Source organism: Corvus moneduloides, chromosome 5 (assembly GCF_009650955.1).
Source record: "Corvus moneduloides isolate bCorMon1 chromosome 5, bCorMon1.pri, whole genome shotgun sequence".
Lineage (NCBI taxonomy): Eukaryota > Metazoa > Chordata > Aves > Passeriformes > Corvidae > Corvus > Corvus moneduloides.
The window spans coordinates 55,665,700-55,692,816 of NC_045480.1; the positions used below are offsets into that span (position 1 = coordinate 55,665,700).

At 42.1% G+C, this 27,117-nt stretch overlaps 1 long non-coding RNA gene across 1 annotated transcript in view; it reads right to left on the reverse strand.

Moving 5' to 3' along the window:
• The window catches only part of LOC116444339, a 399,973-nt gene that overhangs the window by 201,185 nt on the left and 171,671 nt on the right, over positions 1-27,117 (reverse strand). Inside the window, exons 5-6 of the long non-coding RNA XR_004240279.1 lie at positions 13,002-13,166; positions 6,641-6,772 (exon numbers count right to left, since the gene is read on the reverse strand). This is a non-coding gene — a long non-coding RNA (uncharacterized LOC116444339). The remainder of the gene's footprint in view (positions 1-6,640; positions 6,773-13,001; positions 13,167-27,117) is intronic.

Below are 27,117 nucleotides of genomic sequence, written 5' to 3' on the forward strand. Positions count from 1 at the left end.
CATCTGTTGCTGACCAGGGAGGGGCCACTGCTCCCAGTACCAGCTGAATAGTGAGGATTGCAAGGACACACAGCAGGCAGACATTTCCCAGAGCCTGTGAACTGATGCACTTGCAGACACATCCAGATGTGTTGCTTCATGAATGAAAATTGGGTAAAATAGTCAGAGTTCCTCAAAACAAATGAAAACTACTAATTTTGCTTTTATATTTTAAGATTTTTTTCTAAAGGTTCTGGTGTTGACAAGAAGCAAGATTTTCCTACTGTGGTTGGTGGCAGAATTACACAGGCATTTTGGAGTTCTCTTTTGTAGTCCTCAGAAAAGAAAATACAGTCCCTCAAAGGTTTCTGCTTAATTGGACTCAGGCCAAAACTTCTTTTTCTAGGTCAAACAGTACTTTCTAATTCCAGATGTGAAATGCAAAGAGTGTCCTACCTTTGACAGCCTCAGAAACAGGAGTCTTTCATATCATGACTTGGCTTCATCTGAATCCTTTCAGGACAGACTAGTTCAAGTAAAGGACAAAGCAGAGGCTTGATCCCATATCCCTACACATACTGTCACTACAGAAGGCACATAACTGTGCAGTAAAAAATTAGCAGTAAAAACTCGAGCAAATCCAAAACCTGTCCACAAAGCATTTCAGTTTTAATGACAAGAATCTGTTTAGACAAATTCTCTATCATAAAAAAAACTGTCTGATAGAGCCAAGGCAGCAAAGCTGCAGTGTTTTTCATCATCTGAGATGTTCCTCTCCTGGAAAGCACATCTGCTGAGATAAAGGGATAATTCTGTCATGTTGGTGTCTTACAACAAAGACCTATGTGAAAATTTTCCATCAAAACCGATCAGGCAAACTGGGCTTTTGATTAAATAGGAAAAAGCACAATTTTCCACTAGAAGAAAAATCACCCAAACCAAACAACCCCAAATGGAAAACCTCTCTAGGGCTTTGCTACCGCAGTGCTTCAAAATAAAATAAGTTCATTCTCCTCCCCTGAGAGCCCACCCTACCTTGTTGGTCAAGCATCCCTGTTGATCTGTCCATCTCACAGATTAGGGATTACCCCTTGGATCTCTCTCCAAGGGATAATCACTAATCACTGAAAAAGTACTTCACAGAAGGTTTCCAGCATGGAAGAAGAGGGCTGTACAACTTCAGGAAGACGAAACCAAACATGGGGGTTCATCAGCTCATGTTTACTAGCATCATTCTAGATGTGTTCAGAGCTCACTGCAAAACTGATTCCTCTCCTACCCCTTCTCTAGTTATTTGAAAGTTGTGAGAATATGTAGTGGAAAAAAAGGTATTTCAAGCATCAGAAAAACAGACTAATGAAGATGTAAAGGGCTAGAGGTACATTTTTGTATGTTCCTGCCTTGAAATTGGATTCATTTATGTGCTCCTCTCTGACTTGCAAGCAGTTTACTGCACTTTTCTTTGCTCAGCCATCTATTCAGGCTGAATCACGTGCCATTTCTCCTCCTCAGTCCTCCATTCCCTCACCACCTACTTCTTGTGTGAAACAGTATCCACCAAGAAACACTCCCTTGTGAAAAGCAGTTTCATCCTGACATGCTCCACCTAAATCAGGGATTAACAGGGAATATTATCCCTCACCAGGACCTCACAAAATATTAAACAAAGACATGGGTTCATCTAACCCTGTATGTAAGGAGCCTGTCTCTGGTGCTGCTGCAAAGAATTATGTCTGTCAGCACTTTCAAGGGGATAATAATCCACCTGATGATCAATCCAGCACACCAGACAGGGGACAGGGCACAAACTCGGGGGAAAATTTAATGAACTCTTGGCTTCTGCCCCTGTGCAGGTGATGTTTGTAGTCAGATCCACTCTCTTGCACTCTGGCTGTCTTTAGCTCATCGCTTCCCCAAACCAGAAACTGCAGACACTGCATAAAAAAGCTCAGTGAATTATACTTTTTGCCTTTTTTTTTTAAATTTAAATGAGATTCATGTTTAAATCAGACTTTGGAGAGAGGTTCAAGGTTAATTCCTTTTTTTTTAATCCAAATCTGTCTCTCTCCGATCCTTCATTTCAACCTGCAAAAATACCTCTGCTCTGTGTTTTCTGACAGTTCTGACTTTATCTTCACCAGCTGCTGAGTTGCTTTGGACATACTTAGCCTGTTCTCAGCTAAGAAAGTCAGCCTTAACAAAAAAAAAAAAAAAAGAAAAGAAAAAGAAAAGAAAAGGAAGATATGGGAAACAGACAGGTGAAAGAGTGCTGATCTTGGGCCATTTTCTACCCCAGCCACTGGTGTAAGGTCAGCCCATTCTGAGAAAACAGCTCTCAAATACCATGCTGGGGGCAGCTCTGCCATTAATTATCTCCTGACTGGTTAATTTACATAAAGTCACTCTGCCCACTGGACGTGCTCTGCTGCATTAACCAAGCCCTCTATGTCATCAGCCTCTTGCCCACAACTACCAGTCCCACACTAGTCTGGGGTGGGATGCCTCTGCGTCCACGTGCTGCCAGCAAGGATAGGGAAGTAAAGTTACACAACCCAATTGTACCTTCCTTTTTCATGGCAAGCCTTTAAATTTTCCCTAATTTCCCTAGTAAGCCTGATGAGAGTATTTTGCTAGAAGAGGGCAGAAACCTGACCATCTTTCTCTGAAATGAAAAGGCCAGAAATGGTGAACAAAAGACTCTGCCCATGCCCATGGAAACCACCAAGAGAAGCTGCAAGTAGAGGAATGCTTTGACCACAGAGTCCCTAACTCTGGGCCCTTATGTCCATTGCTGTGGTGAAGGAATGGCACAGCAGGGAAAGTGTGCTCTGAGATACTGCATGCACCAAATCCCTTGGATTAGGTTCAGCAAGGGGATAGATTTGCTTTTAACTGCATAAATGAGGCTATCTCCTTCATTCTCAGTTTCTCTCCTGTCTGTGAAAACCTAATATTCTTGAAAATCAAAGGACAATTACTCCACAATATTGAAAAATCCAGCTGCATGGCACCGTCACAGCACCAGATGGTTGCTACCATGGCACATGGAGAACAGGGAGGTAATTCAAGACTGCCAGTATGGCTTCAGCAAGGGCAAGTCCTGCCTGACCAAAGTAGTGGCCTTCTGTAATGGAGTGACTCCATCAGGGGCAGGGTGAGAGCTACTGATGTCGTCTATATGGAATTCTGTTGGGCCTTTGACATGATTACCCCACCACATTCTTCTCTGTAAATGGGAGAGAAAGGGATTTGATGGGTGGGCCATTAGATGGATAAGGAATTGATTGGATGGTGGCAACCAGAGGGCAGAAGTCAACCACCCAATATCCATCCATGACAAGTAGTGTCCCTCAAGGGTCTGTATTGGGACCAGTGATATTTAGGATCTTCATCAATGACACAGTGAGATCAAGTGCACCCTCACACCGAATTTGCAACTGAGCTGAGTGATGCAGTTCACACAGCTGAAGGATGGAATGCCATCCAAAGGGACCTGGAAAAGCTCAAGAAATGGGCCCATGGGAATGTCATGAGGTATAACAAAGCCAGATTCGAGGTCCTGCAGCTGGGTTGGGGAAATTCCCAATATCAACACAGGCTGGGGATGAACAGATCCAGAGCAGCCCTGCCCAGAAGGACTCGGGGGTGCTGGTGGGTGAGAGGCTGGACATGATCCAGCAGTACACAGTCACAGCCCAGAAAGACAAACACAACCTGGGCTGCATCCAAAGCAGTGTGGCCAGCAGGGCGAGGTAGGGGATTCTGCCCCTCTGCTCTGCTCTGGTGAGACCCCACCTGCAGTGCTGCATCTGGGGTCCCCACACAGGAAAGTCATGGACCATGGGAATAAGTCCAGAGGAGAGACACCAAGATGATCAGAGGGATGGAGAACCTCTCCTATGAAGACAGACTGTGAGAATTGGGATTGTTCAGCCTAGAGAAGAGAAGGCTTCAGAGTGACTTAATTGTGGCCTTCCAGTACCTGAAGGGAGCCTACAAGAAAGATGGAGAGGGACTTTTTGCAAGGACATGCAGTGACAGACAAGGGGGAAGGGCTTCATACTGAGGAAGGGTAAGTCTAGATTAGATATAAGATAGAAATCTTTTACAACCACAGTGGTGAAACACTGGCACAGATTTCCCAGAGAGGTGGTGGATGTCCCATTGATGGACACATTCAAGGTCAGGTTGGATGGGACTCTGAGCAAAAAGAACCTGTTGAAGATGTCCCTGCTCATTGCAGGGAGGTTGGAACTAGATGACCTTTAAGGGTCCCTTCCGACCCAAACCATTCTGTGATTTTACTACAGAGACAGTCCTGGCTCAGCCACAGGGAGAGGAGGGGAGCTGCTGGCCCTGTGAGTTTGGTGGGCTATGGCAGCATAAACAATGAGCACCTATGAATTAAACTACTGTAGCAATGGACTCCCTCTTAGGTAGGGCTGAGCTTAGTCCAGCAAAATGAAGTTGCATATGACTTGAGTATTTAGACTGATAAATGTGAATATCTGTGCTATAATAAAGGAGCAATTTGTGTGAAGGGAAATTGCATTATGCTTATTCAAAGTCAAATTTATTTCTTCCCTTTCTTATTAAGGATCTAATTTTAAAAATCCCAGCCTCAGGTCGGGGTTATACTTATAGGGCTTACTTCATATGTGGCAGTGCAAAATTCAAAATTCCTACAAAATTCCTTGCTGTAGTCAATCAACAGCCTAAGCCCTCTACTTGGGCCAAGATTTTTTTTATTTTTCTTTTAATTAAAAAACAGCTAGAGGGCATGTAAGGCTTAAATTACTTGCATAGAGAAAAATGCTTCTCTAAGAAACTTATTAGGAGATATGATTCAAGAGCAACAGAAGCTCTTCAGACTAAACAGAAGTTTAATTTTTTTGAGGTAATGGAGAGGAGGAGATATATTCTGGAGGGTTTTCTTCAGCTCATTTTGGACTGTCATTTTCTGCCCTGAAGCCGTAGTCGAGTTACCTCTGAGGAGATCGAGAGAGCGGGTCGGGGGAAGAGTCAGTCACTCAGCAGAATGGGGGGAGGACTTGTCTGTGTCGATCTACACCAGTGTGGGTTTGTTCAAAATATGCAAACCTTGGATCCAAGTCAGTTCCAAAAATACAGCCCAGTGATAGCTACAGCTCTTTGACTTGCACATCAGCTGGCATTTTTGTGTCATACATATTGTTGGTTGGCATAAAGCACCTGCAAGCTCTAATGCAAACAAGAGCGGCAAACAACCTCCCCTGCTCCCTAAAAAAATAAAAGGGAAAAAACCAAAACCCCAGGATCACAAACACCTTTTGGCATCCCAGAGCTGCATAGCACTGAGGACCAGGAGTCCCTGTTGTCTGCAAGAACAGTGACCTGTCTGCCTTCCCTAGAGGGAGATGCAAAAGCCCTGTGCCATCTGAACACAGAAAGATTAGAGCCACAGAGGACTATGAGTTATAATTTTTACTGGTGGGTGGGGAGTCAGCAGCACCAGGTTGTTGGGTCAGCTGAAGCCAAGAGCATTTCAGTCACAGTCTACATTTACAAGGGACTGCATTTGCAAGGGAGTTAGGTAGTGCATAACTTTCCCTGGCTAGGTTGGTATGCATTTCCAGCAAGACAGAATAGGACAGGGTGCTCTGCAATTTCTCTTAGGGAAGCATCAGAATATGGCACACCCTACTCCACCCCTCCCTTTCCTAATTTCCTTCTGATATGCCTCATTTTCATGTAAATGGTGCAGAATCCTCCTGCACTTCACAATGTAGTAGCAACATGGGGAAAAAAAAATGTCCAGAAATGGTAGATTAGGCTCAGAATCATCCCTCCTTTGAGAGGCAATGACTGCATAATAGTGTTACACTCTAGTTAGGCTTAAAAGCAAAGCTCGAGTTAGAGAGCAGGTAATTTCAGTGACCAGACACGAGGCTTAAATGACTGCGAATTTCATGCAAAAATACAGATGTGCTTATTTAAATACTAACAAGATGTTGTCTTGGCCTATCTGCAGAATAGCAAAGGGATAGATGAACTCTCAAACAGCAGCTCTGACTTTTGAACTACTCTTCTGCAAATGAATGAGGGGGACAGTGAGTGGGACAGACCTGCCTGATATGGGCAGTGCTGAAGGATAACTTAATGTCAGGCAGAAGGAATTGTTTCTCCTCTCATCACCAGGAGAGCAATTTCTGTCTTCCCCATCCTCTAAATGAGGACTTCTCTGGCTTTGTGGCAAGAGTCCTCTGCAGCTCTCTGGGCACTGATGAAGACCAAGGAGCACCTATCACTCCAAATCCTGACCCTTGTTTTGCTAAGGAGTATGAAGGAAGTCAGCTAAGTTGATCAGAGAGCAAAACAAAAGGGAATTAAAATTTTGTGTTGAAACTTGCAGTTGCTTATGCTTTACGCCTTGTGACGCTAACAGACTAGAGCAGAGTCTCTCTATCTTTGTCAAAGTGTGGATCCAATTTTGGCTTATCTGCTCACATGTGATCCTGAGTCAGCAGCAGGTAAGTCCCCCCAGGCCAGGAGCACCGGCTGCAGTCCCAGGCTGCAAATATTTCCTTCCCACTGCAGCACCCTGGAAGTGAGCAGCAAGCAGAGATTGAGGACAGCAGGGAGCTCACAAGCTAGGGTAAGCACTTACAGGTTGTGACTTTACCTGGATCTCACGGCCCTGCGTTGCCAGCTCAGAGAAGATGGAGTTGACTCAGACTGCTGTTGACACTTCCATTCCATTCCTTTTGGACTTTCTCAGTTACAGGCAGCAGCATCATGTGGACGGCAGTGATGGCTGAAATAAATCAGACTAGACTTCACTAGGTGTAACATACCTTGGGGCAACAAACAAGAGAAAGAAGCCTTCACCGTGACCCTAGCTGGACTTGTGTCCTCTGGCCAGCCTTGCCAGAATGGATGATTTACACCAGAGATAAGCAGAAGGAAAGGAGCCCATTAGGAGAAGATGAAAGCTATATCATTATTTAGCTGAGTGTGCCACTTGCACACGCAGTCGTCTGGGAGATGGCAGCAGAAAGTTGCATGATGGCAAACTTTAAAACTCTATTTCAGGTGAAACTGCCACCACAGCAGCAGTGGTTTATGCTGGAACATTAAACTTCACAGAGAGAGAGAGAGAAGCTGCACCACAAGCTGCATTCAAAGGCAGCTGCAAGAAGCTGTCACCTCTTTATTGTTAGTTACCAGCTCTGATCTTACCCAGATGACCTTAACATTCACCAACGTATCAAAAATAATATAGATCTGACCGGGCAAGTTTGATCCCGTGACTGCCAAAGCTGGATTCTCCCTCCACACCTCCTACTGCTAACAACCTCTGGGATATAAAGAGCATTTTCAATGGCTCAAAGAAGCCTTTTCAATACAGAAGAAAAGAAAAAGGATTTCTCAAGCTGAAAGCAGAAATCTTACAATATGCTGAAATGTCTTTCATTTATATGTAATTTTTAACTATGGCCTTTAGCCATCTAATAGACCCTGTACAGACGAGGTAAGCGTTACCCTTTCCAGACAGATACCTTGCCATCTCTCAAGCTCTCTGTGCAGTCTCCAGATCTTGCCTCTTTTAAGGCCTTGAACCTGCTGTGTAGTGGAAATGAAACCAAGCCCATCTCCATAAGTACAGGGCAGCCCCTTGTACAAGATGAGGCAGAAAATGTGCTGGCAGCAGCCACTTGAGAGACCCATGGCACGCACCTTATCAGTTAGAGAAGAAAATGATATATTCTGCTGGGCTAATTAGGAGATTAAGAGAAGGTAATGCAGTCATGTTTCCCTGCTTGTTTAAAGGAGTGGAAGATGGGGAGAGAATTTAATGTCGGTTTCCACTACAAGAGATAAAAAGCGACAGGGAAATAATAAATATAACACCTTCTGCCTGAGTTGCCTGGGATACAGCATCTAGGAAAGAGAGACAGAGTGGGTGAAGTACAAACCAGTCCCAATTCTCACAGCAATCATCACCACCAGAATGCATTCATGTTGTGCCGTTTTCCATCTTGTTATAATCTTTGTCACAAGAATGAGGTTATTGGACAAGAAGGGCTTTTCCATATCTGCTTTAGCAGTATTGCTGCCATTTCCTTGATCTTTTCAATATTCTGTAATTGATCGGTTTGCTATCTCAATTGTCCCTTGTTTACAGCCTCTGCACCTTGTAGCTGGCCAGACAATTCAAGTAGATAAAGGACCACTGAAAAATCCCTGCCTTCTAGCACTCTGTTCTGCCAGAGTAATCAAAGATCAGGGGTCACATATTTCAGCTGGTGTAAAGAGGTGTAGCTGCAATTATGCCAGTTGCGTTTATTCTCTGCTACAGGACTTGAGCAATCAAGGTCCATCCTGCAGTCTTTCGAGTAGCCCTACAGAAATGCCAAAATAAACCTAAAGTTTCCATTAAAAGATGCAGAGTTACAAAGCCTCGTTATTTGTGTGTGGCACTTTTGGTGAAGTAAGAAATTCTAAGTAGATTCTACCTAAAAAAAATTACAAGTAATGAAGAGGAAAATCTTTAGGATTTAAATTCTTTACAACAGTTCCTGAATTCAGCTTTGCCTATACTGGAAAAAGAGCTCTGAACCTCTTCCTGGCCGAGATCAGCCCTTTGCAAAGGCACAGAATCCTAAGCTATTTGTTAAAGCCTGCTACACCTTAATGCTGTCTTTCCATCTACTGCACCCGGCCTTAAAGTGCTCCTTTGGTCTGCAACTCCATTTTCCTTCTGTAAAAGGGAAATAATGGTATATTTTCCATCTCATTTACTTACATGAAGAATTTTTTAAGAGAGAGGCTCCAAATTCTAGCATGCCTAACATAACAGGCAAGTAATTTCAGACTTACCCATCACAGCCTGAAACCACTACTCACTACTAGTGGCAGGAGTTGTCAAAATAGGTCGGTTAGCCAGAAGCATGGGTCAGAATTCCCTGCCAGGACAAAAACCATCTCTTTCCATGTTAAGTAGCATATAATGTATAGAAAACCTAGTCTCTGCCCCGTTAGGGAAATAACAACCCTTTTGCCTGCTGACACGTGAGCTTCTTTCAGAAGCCAACACTGACAGAACCCCTCTGGCAGCACGAATTGCATCCCCCCTGCTATGTGTGGAGCACCACAGGGATATCAGTGTCCTGTGGAAGCAGCTCTGCCGAAACACATTTGCACAGGGAGGGTTCTTGGATGTTGCATCCTCACCAAAATTGTCACCACAAGCCCCCTGCACCTCTTGGGCGGTGAGAATGTCATCTGTGCTCAGAGAGCAAAGGATCCAGAAGCTGCCCTCGAGCTCAAATCTGCTAGCTGACGTTGCAATTATCAGGCAGCTTGCAAAGACTGTATGGAAATTTATAGCAAAATAAGCAACTGGGGAGAGCAGAGCACTCCCCGAGTGGGTGAGACATTGCATTGATTGCATCCGAGAGGGACCCAGAACAGCGAAGGTCAGCACAGGGCTGTTCTATAGATGCTGCTGATTTTGTCACTCTGCAGAAAAGTGTTTTCTGTTTTCAGTCCTACAGCAAAGTATTAAAAGGGTTACACTGTGTAGACATGCAACATACTTTCCATCACATAGGATAAAGCATAAATGCTCAAAAAATTACAATGTCTTTGAACCTTCCAGATCAATCTGATTGAACTACATACATCATTTAAAGTTTACAATACACCTCCTGACATCAAAGCAGAGGAAAAAAAAAGCACAGTCTGTTTTTTAAATCAGGCTGATCAGAAGTACTGCTATGATATCTCCTCTATGCAGTTTCAATAATTCAGTGATTTTCTTTTAAATTGCAGTATTTTGTATATTTTAATCTCGTTTTATTTGGCTGCCTTTGAATTTGTTTCCTGGGAGCTCCTGTGTTAGAATCCTGCTACTATTTTTTGTTGTTGGTTTGGCATTTTAGGTTTTTAAAGTTCATAAGAAACCTGAACTGGGAATAATTTGCTTTTATATTAGTAAAATCAATTGATTGAATGAAATTCAAAACTCAAAGAATTACCCCAAAAAATCACTTTGTACTGATCTAAGTTATTATGGACCTCTCTCCCTCTGGAGTTAACTTTGAGATCATTTTCTTCATGCCTAAACAGCTCATATTCATTGAATAGAGGCATATCATTTCGTTTCAGTGCACAGACTTGTGAGAAAAAAGCTGCTTTGCTTTCTCTATCTACATTGGCTTAGTGAGAGGGGAAGCTCTTGATTTAGAGGAACATATTTAGCTCTTCTAGATCAGTTTATCTGCCTCGATATCAGCTGGGTTATGCTGCTTTTCATAGAATCATTGAATGGTTGGGTTGGAAGGGACCTTAAAGATCATCTGGTTCCAGCCCTCTGCCATAAGCAGGGACACCTTTCACTAGACCAGGTTGCTGAGAGCTCCATCCAACCTGGCCTTGGACATCTCCAGGGATAGGGCATCTGCAGCTTCCCTGGGCAACCTGTTCCAGTGTCACACCATTCTCACAGTAAATAATTTCTTTCCACTATCCAATGTAAACCTACTGTCTTTTAGTTTGAATCTATTCCCCCTGGTCCTGCTACTGCATGCTCTTGTAAAAAGCCCCTCCCTGTCTTTCCTGTAGGCTACCTTCATCAGTTAAAATTCAGTCCCTTGGTTTTCCTTTAATTTCCTAACAATTTCAGTAATGTGCAAATTATGCTAGAATACTAAAGTAGCACAGCTTCTTTTCTAACCCTGTGCAGCAAGCAGAGGTCACTAGGTAAGCTTTTTCTTCTCTGCTCTCTGAATTTTAATTGTGGTTATTTCACAGCCTGGGTCTAATTTCCAACACTAATTTATAATGAAATCTCTGTATTTTGCTTAGCTTCTGGCTTTATATTTCTTGCTTGCTGGGTTGCACTGGATATTGTTAGCTGACTCCCTGCTGGGAAACTGCACATAATTGCAAAAAAAATTTTGCAGTGCCCTTCCCCAAGGGGTTTTCAGGTAGAGCTAGCTAGACCCGGATTTCTACCCCAAAACTCAACGCCATTTCATCTTTTTGCCTCATCTTTGTTTAACACAGAGCATAAGGCAAACGCACAGACCTTAAAGAACACCTAAAACTTGCAATAATCAAGGACCTCATTATGAAAAGAGAGTTGGCCAAGCTTGGCATCATAGCATCTTGCTGGAATAGTCACTAAAAGAAACAGGATGTATGATGGCGACATTTAGAAGGACCATAAGCCATTAGCTAAAGTTAACAGTCAAGCAAATTGGCTGCATGAGGCACCCAGACACTTCCGTGCAATCTCCCACCAAGAGTTCCCTGTGTTTTGGTTCATTTGCTAACACAGAGGCTGCAGCCAGCCCCCTTCCCCAGCTCAGCTCTCTGTGGGTGCTAGGAGCAGACAAAATGAAGGCAGCAGGGTCCTTTCTGCAAGCTGGGAACTATTTGCTGCAAGAAACAATGTCACAAGCTGGCTCCAAATCAAGGACATTTTAAATATCAAGCCCTGCAAGCTCCACTTAAATGCAGCAAGTGCAAGCCCAGCCACCACCCAAAAATGTTTACAACAGCAGCCACATAGGAGCAGCAGCGTCACTGCCTAACCAGGGATGAGACATCCCCTTCACCAGCCTCTGCAGTGTGACAGGGCTGCAAGGCAGGCGGGAACACTCAGCAGAGCATGCAGCCATCTCACATGTCACTTGTTCCATCTCTATCATTCCTTCCTAGTGTTAAGTTAAATGGATCATTGCTGTAGCTCCAGCCTAGCAATCCTTGCTTCTGCTAGCCAGTCGGAATATTCCCATACGCAAGGTCTGAGCAGCCTGGCTGCAAGACCCTGCCTTTCACTCCAGCCCAGCACCACCATTGTGCTGTGTTTGATTTATGGTTAATATTCCTGTCAGCACCACTGGCCTTTGACACTCCAACCACATTACTCAATTCCACCTACCGCTGCCAATAACAGGCGCTGAAGTTTCAGTTCCCAGCAGTTTGATATGTGAAGCTGAAGAATAGTTAGATTATCACCAGTTATGCAGACAGCACATTTGACAGACTTGCAATGATGTTTTCAGCTGTCAGTTACTGCAGCTACAGTGTGGAAACCGCAAAAGGGGCATACACCGAATACGCACTACAAAGACATCTGCTTTGGAAGAGGCAGGCTTCTGGATAAATACGTTTTATAACGTAATTGTGGCAACTCAAAATCATCATCTTTATGTCTTGGCAGAGAGGTGGTTTTCCACATGCAAATTAATTATGGTAAGCTTGTCTCAAATCAACACTAAAGACATGGTGGGCACGAACATTTTCAGCACTGATTCTGTGCTGTAGCAAACTCTCACATGACAAATGTCTGTAGTACTACAGCTCACCTCTGCAGGCAACAGTTGTAACTGAACTGCAATATTTGGTCGATTAAAAGAAATAAATCTTTTTCCATTTAAAAGATTTGCCAATATAAAGGGAAATCAAGGTTATAGAAGTCAACATTTGAACTTATATGGACATATTTGCAGTTTATCAAGACAGGCAATCCACATCACTATCTCTTAAAAATTGTGGTTTAAGTTGATTATTGTTGGGGCAGGGGGAGAGGAGGAGCTTATGCTGCACACAGATTTACTCTGATTATTTTAATGAAAAGGTAATACAGAAGCATTAAAGGACACACATTATCCAGATTAATAAATTCTTTGAAAATAGCATCACTATTTCTTTGAATCCTAACTTTAGATGGCACAATCCACAGTTTGTTTGCAGATACTATAAAATAAATAACATTTATTTTTTATTGTTAGTCACTGTCTTTGCATAACACATGTTGGTAGGTTTCTATTTCACCGAGCTGTCAAATGCACCCAACTACTACTTTCATGTAATTTTTTCCACTGGTCTAATAAAACTCGGAACAAAGGTGCAAACAACAGTAGTTCAGGGGAGTTAAAAGGATACAGCAAGCTTCCTTTGGGTGCTCTGCCTCCATAAAATTCTTTTGCAACTATTTAAAATACTGGAGTGTATTTTATTTGAATACCTACCAGGCTGAGTACAGGATGCTGTACTTAACTGCTGATCTCATTGAAGACACGAGCCCAGATATTTGTCTTTGGTCCTGAAGAAGCTTGGATCCCTTCAGCACAGACAGTAGAAGAGCCAGAGAGCTGCAATATCTGATAACTATGTTTTCCCCTCTGCTACTAATCCTGCAACACAGAAGAGTTATCCTGAGTTAAGCAAGACCAAACATTAACACAAGCGTCCAGAGGGGCTGTGGGATTTTATTTCTTGGAAAAACTCAAACTCAACTGGACAAGACTCAAGAAACCTGCATTATATGACATACTTTGTACAAAGGGTCAGACCAGAGACCTCCAGAGACCACTTTCAAATTACATTATGCCCAAATTTTAGGAAGGTTTTGAACTCAAGAGGGCTCTCCGCTACCACTTCCATAAATGCTGGAGAATCAACAGTATCACAAATCATCCCCATCCCACAGTGAACAGTCCAAGACAGGTAGATAAACAGCCTGTGCATTACTCTTCCTGAGACATGTTTTCCCATGTGAGGAAGTGCTCTGATTTGCTTCAGATACTCGGGAACAGAACCTTAGAGAAAAGGCCCACAACCAGCATTATCTCACTTGTGCTATGGTCTCACCACCGTGTGGATTTTAGATCAGGACACTCCATAAATGTGAAGGTGAGTTTCCCATTCCTAGTTTCATCCAAAACTAATAAAGAACAGGTGTCTTTAATTTGGGAATGATTGCCTGCATTTCTTAGCTGCTGCAATGACGATTTTGCAAGCAAGAAAAAAGAGACAAGCTGCTGTTTCAGGCAGCATTTTGGCTGTTTTTCTAAGATCTTTTTTTATGTGGTCATCAGAAAAAAGCCTACTAGTTTTATCACATAAGAGAAAAGGAGCTTGGGGCACAGGGTCTGAGTAATATAAACCAATGTTTGGGATTCTAGGTTTTGTATTAATGGCTCTGCCATCCACAGCATTTTGACCAGCAGGCCCTGGGCTTGTGGTGCTACTTATGTGACTTCATTAACAGCACACACAGTTGGAGATTTGCACAGTGGAGACTTATCTCTTAAAAGAAATAAAAATAAAGAAACAAACAGGAGCAGTTGAGAATGTTCCTATTGATACTGAAAGCAACAGGAAGAGCAAACATGCTAATAGCACAGGCAGACAGGTGTGCAGCACAAAGAATAAAAATAGTGCAACCCTCTGTTGAGCAACTTGTATTCAAGATTTATTGATTCTATCTTTCACCAAATGAGAAATAAGTGAAGCAAATCAAAGCATAAGCTAAACGGAGCAGAGCAACATGAAACCTGTGCGGGATGAGCAGCTCTGTGCCCACTGCCTGAGGCAATCTGCTGCTGAAGGATAACGTGCCAATGCTAATCAGATGATCGGTTCCCCTTCCCATTAGGCATTCTGCTAACTCAACAGATAAGCATTCACTCTCCTGTGATTCCTTTAGGAATGCCAGCTCAACTTGGGAGGCAGCCCTGCTTCCCCTCTGAGCTATCCTTCAATAATCTTGTTACTCCTCTGTCTCAAGTGCAGTCCTGGGGATGCTGACAGCACCACCACTCCCCACCCCATGGTACTGAGCACCAGCCAGCCTGCAGCAGTGCACTGCCAGCCCTCCAAATGCTGCCAAATCTCTTGCCCTTTTGAGAAAAAGTATGTGGTTCTGCAGAGCATGGGCTGCCAAAAGAGTGTGTGCTGATCCCTGAATGGGTATAAGACTAAGTTACAGCAGAGATAGTAGAGTATGCAGTGGTCAGAAAGGAGCTACAATTACTTCTTTGACAAGCTGAGAACCTTTCCTGTGCTCAGAGCCCAAAAAGCTTTCAGGCAGCTTTGCTGATCACATGCATTTTTTTTTCATACAGCACTAAGGCATTAAAAAACCCCAAACAAACAACACCAAAAAGACAAAACAACACCACAACAGACGGTGGAAGCACAATTGTAGACTGTATCAGTTTCAAGGCCTTGAATTTCCCAGCTCATCTTATTCAAAAGTAAATACAGCACAGCTTTCTGGCAAGGAAAAGAGAGAAATGCTCTCTTTGGGCCGTCTCATGGGACTGCAGAGCAGGAAGACACACAACAGATTTTACCCATATTTGATGTTGCCTGCTGAATGGCTGGGCTGGCTTAAAGGATCTGATCCGAAGCTCTTGAAAGTCAGTGGTTTCCCTTAGGCTTTGAATACGCCCCAGTAACTGATATGTAAAATAATGGTCCTGTGAGGGGAATGATGTACAGAGTAAAAAATCCTTCTGCATACTAAATGGCATTGATTCATTCTGGTATGTGCTCGATCATCTACTAACAAAAAAATATAAATGTGTGCTTGTGTTTATATTCTCTGTTGAAGAAGAAATATTCCAGAATGAGTAATGTTATTCAACTGCCGAGTCAGGCATGCCACTCACCATGTCAGATACATCACATACAAGCTCTGACACATTGCCTCCTAAATGAGACAGATTAGCTCTTCCTCTGAACACATCAGCCTTTAACTGGCTATATTAACAACTGGGTCAGGCAGGCAGCATGCTCAAAGTTACCACCTACAGTTTCACTGAGATAATTTAGTAAGCTGCATCTTCACAGAGTGCCTTTCCCACCACAATCTATAATAAGGTAAGCTTGATATAATGTGCCTACCTGGAATCAAACTCATTGCTGTGCAGCAGCCTTTAATGGAAAATATATCACTTTTGAAAATTTGGCTTTCTGGGGACACACTAAGTGTATGACTGGGTGAAGTCACTGTCAGAAAAACGTTACGGTCTGCAGTAGTTACACAGAAATAGTATTTTTAATTTTTTCTGCAAAGTTGATTATTACTACTCAAACACAGGAGACACCTGCCAAACTGCTCAAGTAACTGGAACCAGGGATTCAGCACCATAAGAACAGAAGTGCTCTCTCTAGCATAAGAGACCCAGCATCAGCTTTTTGTACGAGAGACATTTCTGGAAATTTAACATGCAAGAAACAAAAAAATTCCCCCCAGGCCAAGCAGAGCTCACATGCTTGGTCACTGCTGATGCCTGTACTACAGGGTAAGGTACTTATTTATCCATGTGTTTAAATACCTATTTTCTTAGAGCTCAGCCTCAGACTTCAGATGGCACTTTAGTTCTTTAGGGAGCACAAAATTACCCACTGCATGAGATGACCTGGGGTTGATTTATTGCTGATATTAGCTTTTTGTGAGTGAGATAAGGGGGATTATAGGATATTATTCCCTGCTTACCTTTACACCCATTTCCAACAGAGCCACCACAAATACACCTTGGGAAGTAGGCAGAATGGAGAGACTAGGGATGAATAGGCTGCCCAGCACTTGCATTTCTTAATCTGCATGATCACGGACGTTCATCTCTTTTTTCATGCCCATCTAGTACAAACCAGGTAATAAAACATGCTTTCTTTGCTTCCCAAGCCACTAGCTGAAATTAACAGTTACTGCCATGCCAACAGGGAACAAGGGACCTTGTGCTTTCCTATACATTACTCTTATCCAGTTCAAACCACCCAAGAATCTGAACTCTTCATGGAAGCACCTGCCAGGTCATGCCCATCTGATCCATGCAGCACAATAGCCTTCTCACAGCGTCAGGAACTGATCATACCTACCCAAACAGTCCCACATGCTGTGGCTGCTGTTTTTTGAGGAACAGGAGAGACTTATCATCCCCTCGAGTAGAGGGAACAAAGTCGTAACACCTGGGAGTTAAGTCACAGTCCCCAGCACATCTATGACATTGTTTTGCCCTTGCAGCATGAAGCATAACTGTATGTGATGTGCATTAACACAATACTGATCATAGTGGAAACCATCAAGGGTTTCAGCTGAAAGAGATGCTGAAAGAGAAGCTATATGTTCATTTTCAGGAAAAGAATCAAATATATTCCTTTCAAGGAGACTACAGTCCTTGCTAAAACTTTTAGGGCCAGCACCAGGGACAGAAATATTCAAGACTAAGACTGCACTGATGCTGATGGACCCATTTCACTGTCAGCTCTGGTGTTTAGAGGGGACCTCCTCCAATCACCTTATCTCATGTCAGCAAAGCTCTCGTACGTCACACACACCACCTGTGCTAGGTGCCACTGTCAGCATCTCATCAATTAATGATCAACCAAGATAAGTAAATCAAGTGCAAATAAAAAGGTGCAAAATGGCCAGCTCTTGAAACTATCTATGCCTATTGTTCCCACAGAAAAGCATGGGAGTAGGGAGAGGTCAAGCCCTTCAGTGTCTCTGTTTATACAACTGCTTAATAGAAGCTGAGCTCCATGGAAAATCTAATTCATGGTCTATGGTTTAATTTTGTCCATTTATTTCCTTTCAGCAAGTAATATCTCTTTGGTTATTTTAATTTAGTCTTTGGGGTTTAGCCTTTTACATTAATTTTAATATTCACTCTATAGAAACAAACTGATATGTCAACTGTTAAGCACATGGAGTTCCAGCTAGAGAGGTTTATAGCTGGGGTTTCTCTGAAACAGAGAACCCTAAATAGAGGCACAGGAAAAACCACACAGGTGAAGTGAGAGAATGCAAGAGATGATGACAGTATGATTTTGTGATGAGGCCAAACATTACTAACACAAATAGCACTTGCAACTGCAGCAAAAAAAGCAACTGCACTCGGCTTTTCTTTTCTTTGGTTTTGTGATGTTTGGTTTCTTCCTCTTAATAGCAGCACAGTTAAAAGTCTTCCAAAATTTTATTTTAACACCTCTTCCTTCCCAAAATAGAAGTGCAGTGCAGAAAACACCAAAGTTTCTCCAGCAGTTTTACTCTGAAATGGGAGAGTCTCTTCCCAGTGACGTGACTGCACAATCTGGAATTATGGAGGCTGGCATCTATTAACCCATTTGTTAGCCAACACCTACAAGACCACCAAGTAAAGTTCTCCAACAGACTATTATGGGATCTTACTTTCAGCAGCTTATAAATTTGCCAGTGTTTTATCATTTCAACTGAATTTTGTTCCGTGAGGTATTTTCCTCACAGCAGGCACTACTAAAAAAGCCAGTAGGAGGAGGGAAAACTGTTTTAGTTTGCTTGCACTGAAACTCTGAGAAGGAGACCCATGGGTTTTTGTCTCTTTTTTTGGAACCTCTGCTGTCTAACATACAAAAGTTTTTCTGAGATGGGGACTGTGCCTCCTTCCTGTGAGTTCTCTAGAATGCATTAACAGGTGATTCATATAGCAAGATTTCCTATAGATAATAGCAGGCAAAGGAAAGAGAATTTTTATTAATATAACTTATAACTAAGTCTCCTCTAAACCTCTGTCTCCCTTGTGAGATCTGGGTGAAACTGGTCAACAGACTCAGAAGTTACTGGAGGGCAGTTAAAGCAGATATAAAAGGGCCAGGCAGGCTGTGATCTCAGTACCTTTACATTCTTCAGCAAAAACTCCAGGCTTCTAAAGTCTCTGTTTTCTTTACTTAATTGTAGCTCTTCATGAGGTGGAAGGCTTTACACTTCATGCAAAAATGGTCTGTGCAACAGCGATGGGGCATGCCCTCAGTCAAAAAATCCACAAGAATTTCAGCAAGGTGCCAAAAGTCAAGAGTTGAAATAAGGTAATAGAATTTATGAAGAAACCTAGGCAGAGTCTAAGTTGTTCTGATGAGATGGAACAGCAGAGAGAGACAGGGCTGGCTGAGAAGAGGCCACTGGCATCTAAAAACGCAGTATCGTATATGAAGTCAAACCTTGTATGAGACAAATATTTGAGAAAGGAAAGGACTACTTTAAATGTCATGCCTGGTGTTGTAGTTCTTCATACCAGCTAAGAACTTGTTCCATGGCTTTTGTTTCAGGGCAGCACACACCCAGTACTAATGACGGGGTTTAATTTTGTAAACCTGATGACACAGTGGAGCACAAGATGGTACCAAAAACTCTGCCTGCAGACCTTCATAAAACCCAGTTTCAAGAATGAGTGCACTTCTTCAATCCAATTCCCATCTGCTACATTGCAAAAGGTTCAATTTTTTAGTAGAGCATAAGCCCTAGATATTTGCACTGAGATCTGTTGTGTCATAGAATAAAATTGCCAGCCATGCAAAAACATGACAGCAGGTTGTATTTCAGACTGGAGTCTAAAGATATAATTCAGAGCACAAAGTCTTCCCTTACTATAATGGGTTATTTCTTGTTACAGTAGATCTGTTAGTGTTTCTCACTCTGTTCAGCATAGTAAACAACATCTATAGCTGTTCCCTTGGCAGTCTCTGGAGAGAAATGGTTTCGATAGTTGTGTTTAAAATGGGCAATAATGGATTTTATGGTGAGCTGGTAATTGGAAAAAAAGGCTTTGGGAACAACTTCTACTCAAAGTTCAGCACAGTGAAGTACTATAATCAGTCCTCTGAAAAAACCCAAACATTATCAGGACCAGATGTGCTGAGTATGACCCACCTCTGAATCACCAATAAAAGCAACATCCAAGGACCACCACTGCAGTGTCCAGCTGGCAAACAGCTTCCTCATCTCCTTTTCCTGGTCACAAGCCCCATTTCTCTTGCCTGCAGAATCATTCAGAACAATCTCCCTTTTTTTATCCATTTTTGTTATGAAAGTTGGAGAAGGAATCTCCAGAAATGAAGACAGTGCAAAAGGGGTGGCCCAGGTGCAATCACCTCTTTCAGCAACACTGTTTTTTAAGTCAAGCTACTTACTTATCATGGGTCAAATTTCATGGCCCTATGGGTGGAAAACTCCATAATCTTCCTACTGCAGATTTTGGCTACAATTTTTTTACGCTTTCTCAGGTGCATAAGACTTTATTTCCTTCTCCTCTGGAAGATGCAAGTGATGCTTACCATTCTCCATCTTCCTAAAGAGTTGGTGCATAGCCTATTGCCAAAAAGAGAAAACGGCTTCAATCCCAAATACAAAATTTCTGGCATTCCCACACAGCCCAAGAAGCAGTGCTTATAAACATTTTGCTTGGGTTTTTCACACCATATATATTAGGAATGAACTGCAGGTCAAATAGTCTGGCAGTTCACTTGCTAGCTTAGCAGCTTGAGGCTCTGCCTTGGGGCCTTTCACACCAGCAGCTATTAACTACAAAGAAATGTCACCTGTGCTGGTCATTATTGTTAATTATGGAATTCCTCTATTCACGCATCCCTGTACTAAAAGCTTTTCCTATCAGACTCCTTCCCCTACCACTCAGGACCAGGGTGCTGTGATTATCACACCCTTAGAAGCACAAAGCAGTGCACAGTAGAGTCTTAGGAAAAGCCAGACTGTCACAATTTTATCTGCACTGGCTCCAGTAACACAGACCAGACAAAGGGCTAAAGCCCTGCTCATTGCTGTCTTGCACGCTCTTATTTTACACAGTTATCTAGGATTCAGGCTGCCCACAGTCTTGAGGTATATGGAGTCAGAACTCCTCAACCAAGCCCATCTGGGGCAAATGAGATCTTGGAATCTGGTTAAGAAAACAGGCTGGATAGCATTTATGAATTCATGCAAGACTTTTCTTCAAACAGCAAGGACAACTCAAAAAGACAGGAAAAGGGACAGTAAATCTACAGTGTTCAGAGCAAGCTACCTACCTCTGATGGACAACAGTTTTGTGTTCCGTATGATCTGTGAGCTGCCTGATGTGCTGTGCTTGTGCTGCTTTACAACAAAAGAAGACAAGGGCTGAAGTGAAAAATGAGATGAAGTGCACTTTCCACAAGGAAATGAAAGCTGGAAACAACCACAGTATAGCACAGAGCCTTGGTGCATACAACTACAACTACCACAGTAACTGATATTTGTTTAAGTTTTGCAGGTTTCCATTAAACCAGTAAGGCCCAAAAGACTATCACCTTCCCTTACCCAAAGACAATTTTGATTCACAGCTTTCAGCTCACCCAGATGGAAGATTTTAAAGCTCTTCTCACTTCTGAGCCATTTCTCCACAATACTTCTGCAGGAGAAGAACCAAAGTGGCTGCTACTCAGCAACATCTGCATATGCCATAAGGCAAAAAACATCCTCCCACTTCCAGCAGGAATTGCTGCAAGATGGAACTATCCTTGCAGATAGTTATCCCTAATTGCCCCTGGAGGATGCACTCACTACCCCTTAGGTATCAGTCAGCAATTGAAATCCAGAGCCCTTATTTCATCAAAACTTGATTTGTCCTGGAATCTGTAGTTTCCTTAGGAAAAACATTCAGGAAACATCTCTGTTCATAAATCCAGTCTAAAAGGTCCCTGGGAGCTAATATGATTGCACACTGTAGCAAATAATTTCTAATAATTTATGTCTATTATGACATATGGATATAACAGCCAAGGACTTATCCTGAAAACTATCTGAAACGTGAGTTCAGCATGCCTTTCATTTCTTGAAAGTTTTATGTGCTCTATTACTGTGGGGTTGGACTCAACAGGCTAAATAAAGCTTCCTCTTGCTTGTCCAAACTGAAATGTAAAATAACACAGGCGAAATAAGCATTTCTTTTCTACACAGCAGCACATACAAAATTTTTTCACTGAAAAAAAGAGCTACAGCAGTCAAGCCTCTGGGTCATTCGTCTCTCTGTGAAAAGAGTAGTTAAAAGTATATGTTAATGTTCCCTGCCAGTTTGTCTTCTCTTAGCCTCTTTCTTCCAGGGCTTTCATTATGTTCCCCCTTCTATGTAGTTTTAAAAGGTTTCCTTGTCTGACAATTTTGCTGAAGGCAATTATGTTACTTGCTTTCTCCTGAGCTCAATATACAACAGCAGAAGTGGTACACTGTACATATGGTTAAGATCTGTTTTAAAAACACTTGCAGATTGCTATCAAATCTTGCTGTGTGGCTTGTCATTCGCGTTTAGCAGATTCTGTGAAGAAGCTCTAATGCTCTGCTATGGGATAGTCCCTTGTTTGAAACTGAAGAGATGAAGTTTCTATTGTTCAGCAGCAGAGATGGTTCTGTATTAAATTGAAACAAGAAAAACGTATTTAGGAACCAGCAAGGAAAATACACATCTTGGGATGACAGCACAGCTTCACGTGCTTCATTAAATGTTCACGAGTCAAGTCTATTCTGCTTTCTGATGAGAAAACTGTTCTTATTTTCAGTTTGTAATTACAAAAAAGGCACTTTGGAGGTCATAAGGGGCTTCATGTCCAGGGCACTCTGCTCTGTGCATAACAGTTTGATATTCACCTGCCATTACCAGAATGCAGTACAAATCCTGCTGCAGGACTCTGCTGCTTTGGCTAAACCCAACCACTTTACCTGCATTGGACTTATCAAAGCCAACATACAAGTAATTACACAAGCAAAAGAGTTTTTGATATTTCTGGGTGCTTTCATTTAACACATCTCTCTAGCATGTGTATCCCCTGGTGTACAGTCACACAGCTGAGCTCAAATTTCAGTCTTTCTCTTTAGAGGGGTACTGATAAGGTTTGAATCCTCTATTTTACCTCATATTTCAGAAAGCATGGAGAAATTCAGCACTGTCAAGATTCCTCCTCTCCAAAATTAGATTGAAACCAGGAAATAAGTTAAAATATTACCAAGATGGAGTTATAATATGGGATGGATTCACAAGACAGAAGTGCTGTGATTTCAAAATGAGTCACTCTCTCCCTTTGCTTTTGTCCTGTTACCATCCCAAATAACAGTTCAAGGAGGGAGTCTCTTTCTCAGGCACCATCTCAAAATATCCATTCTACTGGGGAAAAAAACCACTGTGCCTACATCTTATTTGCACCCTTTTGGGAAAAAGTAGTGCAGTCAAGACCTTGGCATCACCCCGGTCCGTAACAATCCCACAGGTGGGAATGTGATACAGGCAGCCCCACCTGACTTGACCCCAACAAAAAACCTGGGTAAATTCAAGTGAATTGAAGGAAATATAAGAACCTAAATTGTCTGAATTCGGAGAGTTTGAAATGATAATTTTAAGGTCACATTATCTTAGTTTTTGTGTCAATTTTTGCTTCTTTTAAACATTTTCTTTGTCGAACTGGCTTTCCCTATCAAGGGAATTTAAAATTATATGCAAGCCATTTAGGTACACAATGTACATTACTACAGCACAAAGGACATTGGGAAAGCTGAAATTGGATGAACTTTGCAAGAAAAAGCCAGCTTGGGGAAAGTTATTCCTATGTATCACTGCCAAGTTTAAGTAATATAGTAATGACATGGGAGAGGACACATAAAGCACCATCTGGATAATTAAAATATACACAAAGGTGGTATGCAGACAAGTATCATCTGAATGTTAACAATGTAAAATGGTAAAAAAAATTAACCCTTCATGGGCACATTGATGTCAGAGACAGGTGTTACAGGAGAGTAGGGAAGTCAGCTTCCCTAAGACTCACACCAGGTGCAGGTCACACCAACATTTAGCTGCAGTTCTGTAGCACATTTAATGCTTATATAACTTAAAGCACAGGCTTTGTGCTTGTAAATCCTTAAATTCACATATAATACGCTTAAGTGCTTTTCTTCACGTCAAACAAGTCTGCTGCTCTCTCTCCCACCACTTGTAAATCACACTGCATTTTCCTCCTCTCCTTACATCACTGTAGATGTAGTCTCAGCGGAAGTTGGCCTTGCAAGTCAAATGGTGCAACATGGCTCTAACGTTAAAAAATCAGAACCTGAATTATTACAGTTGATAAAATTTTTTTTTGTCAGGATCCTAATAACTCAGCTCTCCGTCCCAGACTGATCAGAAGGTGGCAGTATTTCAAAACATTACTGTTTGGTTTTACCAGAGGGGCATTTATTTTTTAATTGACTACTTGTTAATAATGAATTTTATTATTCCTAACATTTAAAGGTCGAGAGCTGTAACTTTTAGTGGTTGAGGTGCAGTGGAAGCAGTAACATGCATTAGGCTGCAATTTTGAAGAGAATCTGGTGAATCTATCAGTATGGGGAGACAGAGGGCGGCATTTGCTTTCTGTTTTTATTTGCTGTAAAATATTTGTTATATGCTTTTATAGAAATGACCACTTCTATGAAAGATGAGATAAGAATTTCCAAGGTGTCCAAAGCTTGCTCTTGTGTCCCAAAGCAGTCCCTAAATTCAACAAGGTTCCTGGGAAATATTTTGCCTGATTTGTACCCTGCATTTTCTACAGATTTATGTGAACTATCCCCTTGCACACTTCAAACTGCCATCCTTTGCTTTAACAACAATCACACACACTGTGAACTGCTCTTCCTGAAACTAAAAATGTCCTACTCTTGTGTTTGAGCTGCCACTGCTTTGTCTTCTACCCCTGTACAACAGAAGGCGGATTTTAGCAGCCACCACCCTTTAGCACCTCTCACTTTACATGCACAGGAACATTCACAGTGAAAGACGTGCACTGAACAGCTTCATAGCAAATCCAACTGTGGCTTGAAGTTCCAAATAATAGCTCTGGATCACTCAACTAGTGAATTCAGGGAAGGCACTGCAAACAAGGTGTGAGTCTACAGTCTGGCTTTCCCACGTGCACGGCTCCGCAGTGAAGCTGTCTGATCGAATTAAAAAGAAGGTGAGAGAGAACAGAAAGTCTGCCTTCATTTGGCAAGTAAATCAGCAAAGGTTCTTACAGAAATGGAAAGGATGACAGAAGAATCTTTGCCTGCAACATTCTTCTTCCATTATTTACTTCTGCTCACTTTTAACATGGTTTTGTCCAATAACTCCAGAAAAACCATTCCAGAGTACAAAGGAGAGGGGGTAAAAGTTACAGACTAAAATACAGTTGCTCAGACTAACACACTTTCTTCCTTATCTTTCTATCTGTACAACTACAGGAATTATCCAGAAAAGAGGAAACATTTTGTTGGTGATTTGTTGAACCTACGTGCTGTGTCAAATCATTTGTGCCAAGATATTTAAGGAAATTAAATACCATAAAAACCACCCATGAGACCAAAACAAAATGAAAACATCCAAGTCAACAAAATAGTTCAGCAAACTGAAATAAGAACTAGGAATATTACAGTATTCCTAAATCAGCTTCAGACTGCTATAGACTTGAACTAATATTCCCCAAGTGTTCACAGAGGAGTCTGTTTGGATTTACAAAAGCTGTTGAAAATAATAGAAACAAAGAATATTCTGATTTGGAAGGAACCACAAGGATCATCCAAGTCCAACTGCTGGCCCTGCACAGGACACCCACAAGAATCCCACCGTGTGCCTGAGAGCATTCAATTGCTATGAATACAGATTGTCAGCTTCACTTGAATAATGCTGATCAAAATGACTATATTTAATATTTTGGGCTTACCTGGACAAATAACTTCAAATACTGGCCATTGGATACAGTTTAAATTCTACTCACAATGAATCAATGCAAAGCAGAGATATTTAGTGGATATACTCAATGTGTACAGCAAGGCAAGTAAAAGGAAGTTCCATCCACCTTTACTTTGATAAGGGAAAATTAGGCAGGGAGTCATGGAGTTAAAATGTTGAATGATTTACATCCCCAAATAACAAGAGAAGAAAATGAAGTTCTGTTTCTATTTCTTCAGAGCAATTAAGACAGCCAGCTGCCTGGGCACAAAAACCCAAGAAAACCCACTATCTCCTGCTAATGTTTTATTATAGTCACTGCCTGACAATCATTTTTGTCAAAGAGGCACGTTCTGTAAACACTTGTCAGCGGTCTCTGCTGCCTTGCTTTGCTCCTGTGGCGAAGCATGAAGTGAAACAGCAATGCAGGAGCATTACCACAGTTGCTTTCTCCCCTCTGACAATAGGCAGGCTTCTTTGGAAGGACCTCCGTGTTGGCAGGCTGCTTTTCATTACAAGGCAGCCAATTTTGGATATCATATGCAGCTGAAAAATTGTGAGTAAACTGCCATTACTTGCAGTAGGAACTGAAAAGGCTTTGACTTGCAAAAGGGAAGATCATAGGCCAACAAGAAATTCTTTTTTATTTAGGTGGACTGGAAAGAAAATGAGGGTTCATGCCCTCAAATTGCAGAAATCCTTTGTTCTGTTATCTTCTAATACAAAAGTGGGAGAGCCAAACACATTTCATTTGTACTCAGAGATGAGATTTACCACCGTTCTCAGTTATACTGGACAAAGCTCTATTGAATTGTCCAGGACAAAAGCATGCCATTTGTATTGAGTGCAGATTCCCCTTACAATGCCATCTGGTTTCTGAGGCACAAGTTTTACAAGTACTTAAACATCACTTTGCTTAGTGCTGCAGTGTTTAACTGGTTGAGGAGCTTGACTCTTACTTGCACAGGGAAGTCAGGCACACAAAAGTCAGCGCCCTGTTTGTTTCTGCCATTGCTTGGAGGTTTTCTGTTTGGCCAAGGGCACGCAGCAGTTCACCACCTCTTTCCATGCACCAAGTCAGCTGGGTCTGGACCAACAGAAATCCCCAGAGCTCTACAGACACATCTCTAGGAATCCAAATTCTTTAAAATCTGTCTCTAAATGTCTAAAGAAAAACAATCTTGTTAGGGGTGATGTGATGCCAAAGGCCAGGTGTGTTTTGAAAAGCCTCTTAGCTTCACAAGAATTCTACCTCATGCCCAGGGAGGAGTTAAAGTCCCCTCTGTACAGTAGCTGATGCTAGAGTGAGCTTTCCTCCTACTGGTTTCCAATACACTTAGTTTCCAGAGAGGGATGTTTTTGCCGATTGGAAGAAAGCAGCTCTTCAGTGGCTGTGCCAGGCGAGGCGCTGCCGCACACAGCTTGACTGTGCTGATACTAAATGCTCTGATTCTCCTCCTAAATAACAGTGCTAAATAAAACAGCAAGGTGAAGTCTCTCATTGCACAGGCAAAAGGAGGTAGGGAAGTGAGGCATCTTACTGGGTGGGCTTTCCTATCTGCACCCCTTTCTGTTTTTCTGGATCTGAATTTTAAAATGGGTTGTATTTTGCCTGCAGCAATTTCTTTTAATAACTGCAATTATTCTCTTCCATTGTTCTGACTCTTACAAGCAAATTAGGGAAATTCAAAGGCAATTTTCATGATTGTTTGTTGTCAGGTGCTTATGAATGGCTCTTCTATTTCACTGGGACGTTTCATCAAATAAATAATGAGTGTGGCACAAGAGTCATAAGCAGTCAGATAGAGATCAGTGAGTTTTAGGGACAGAT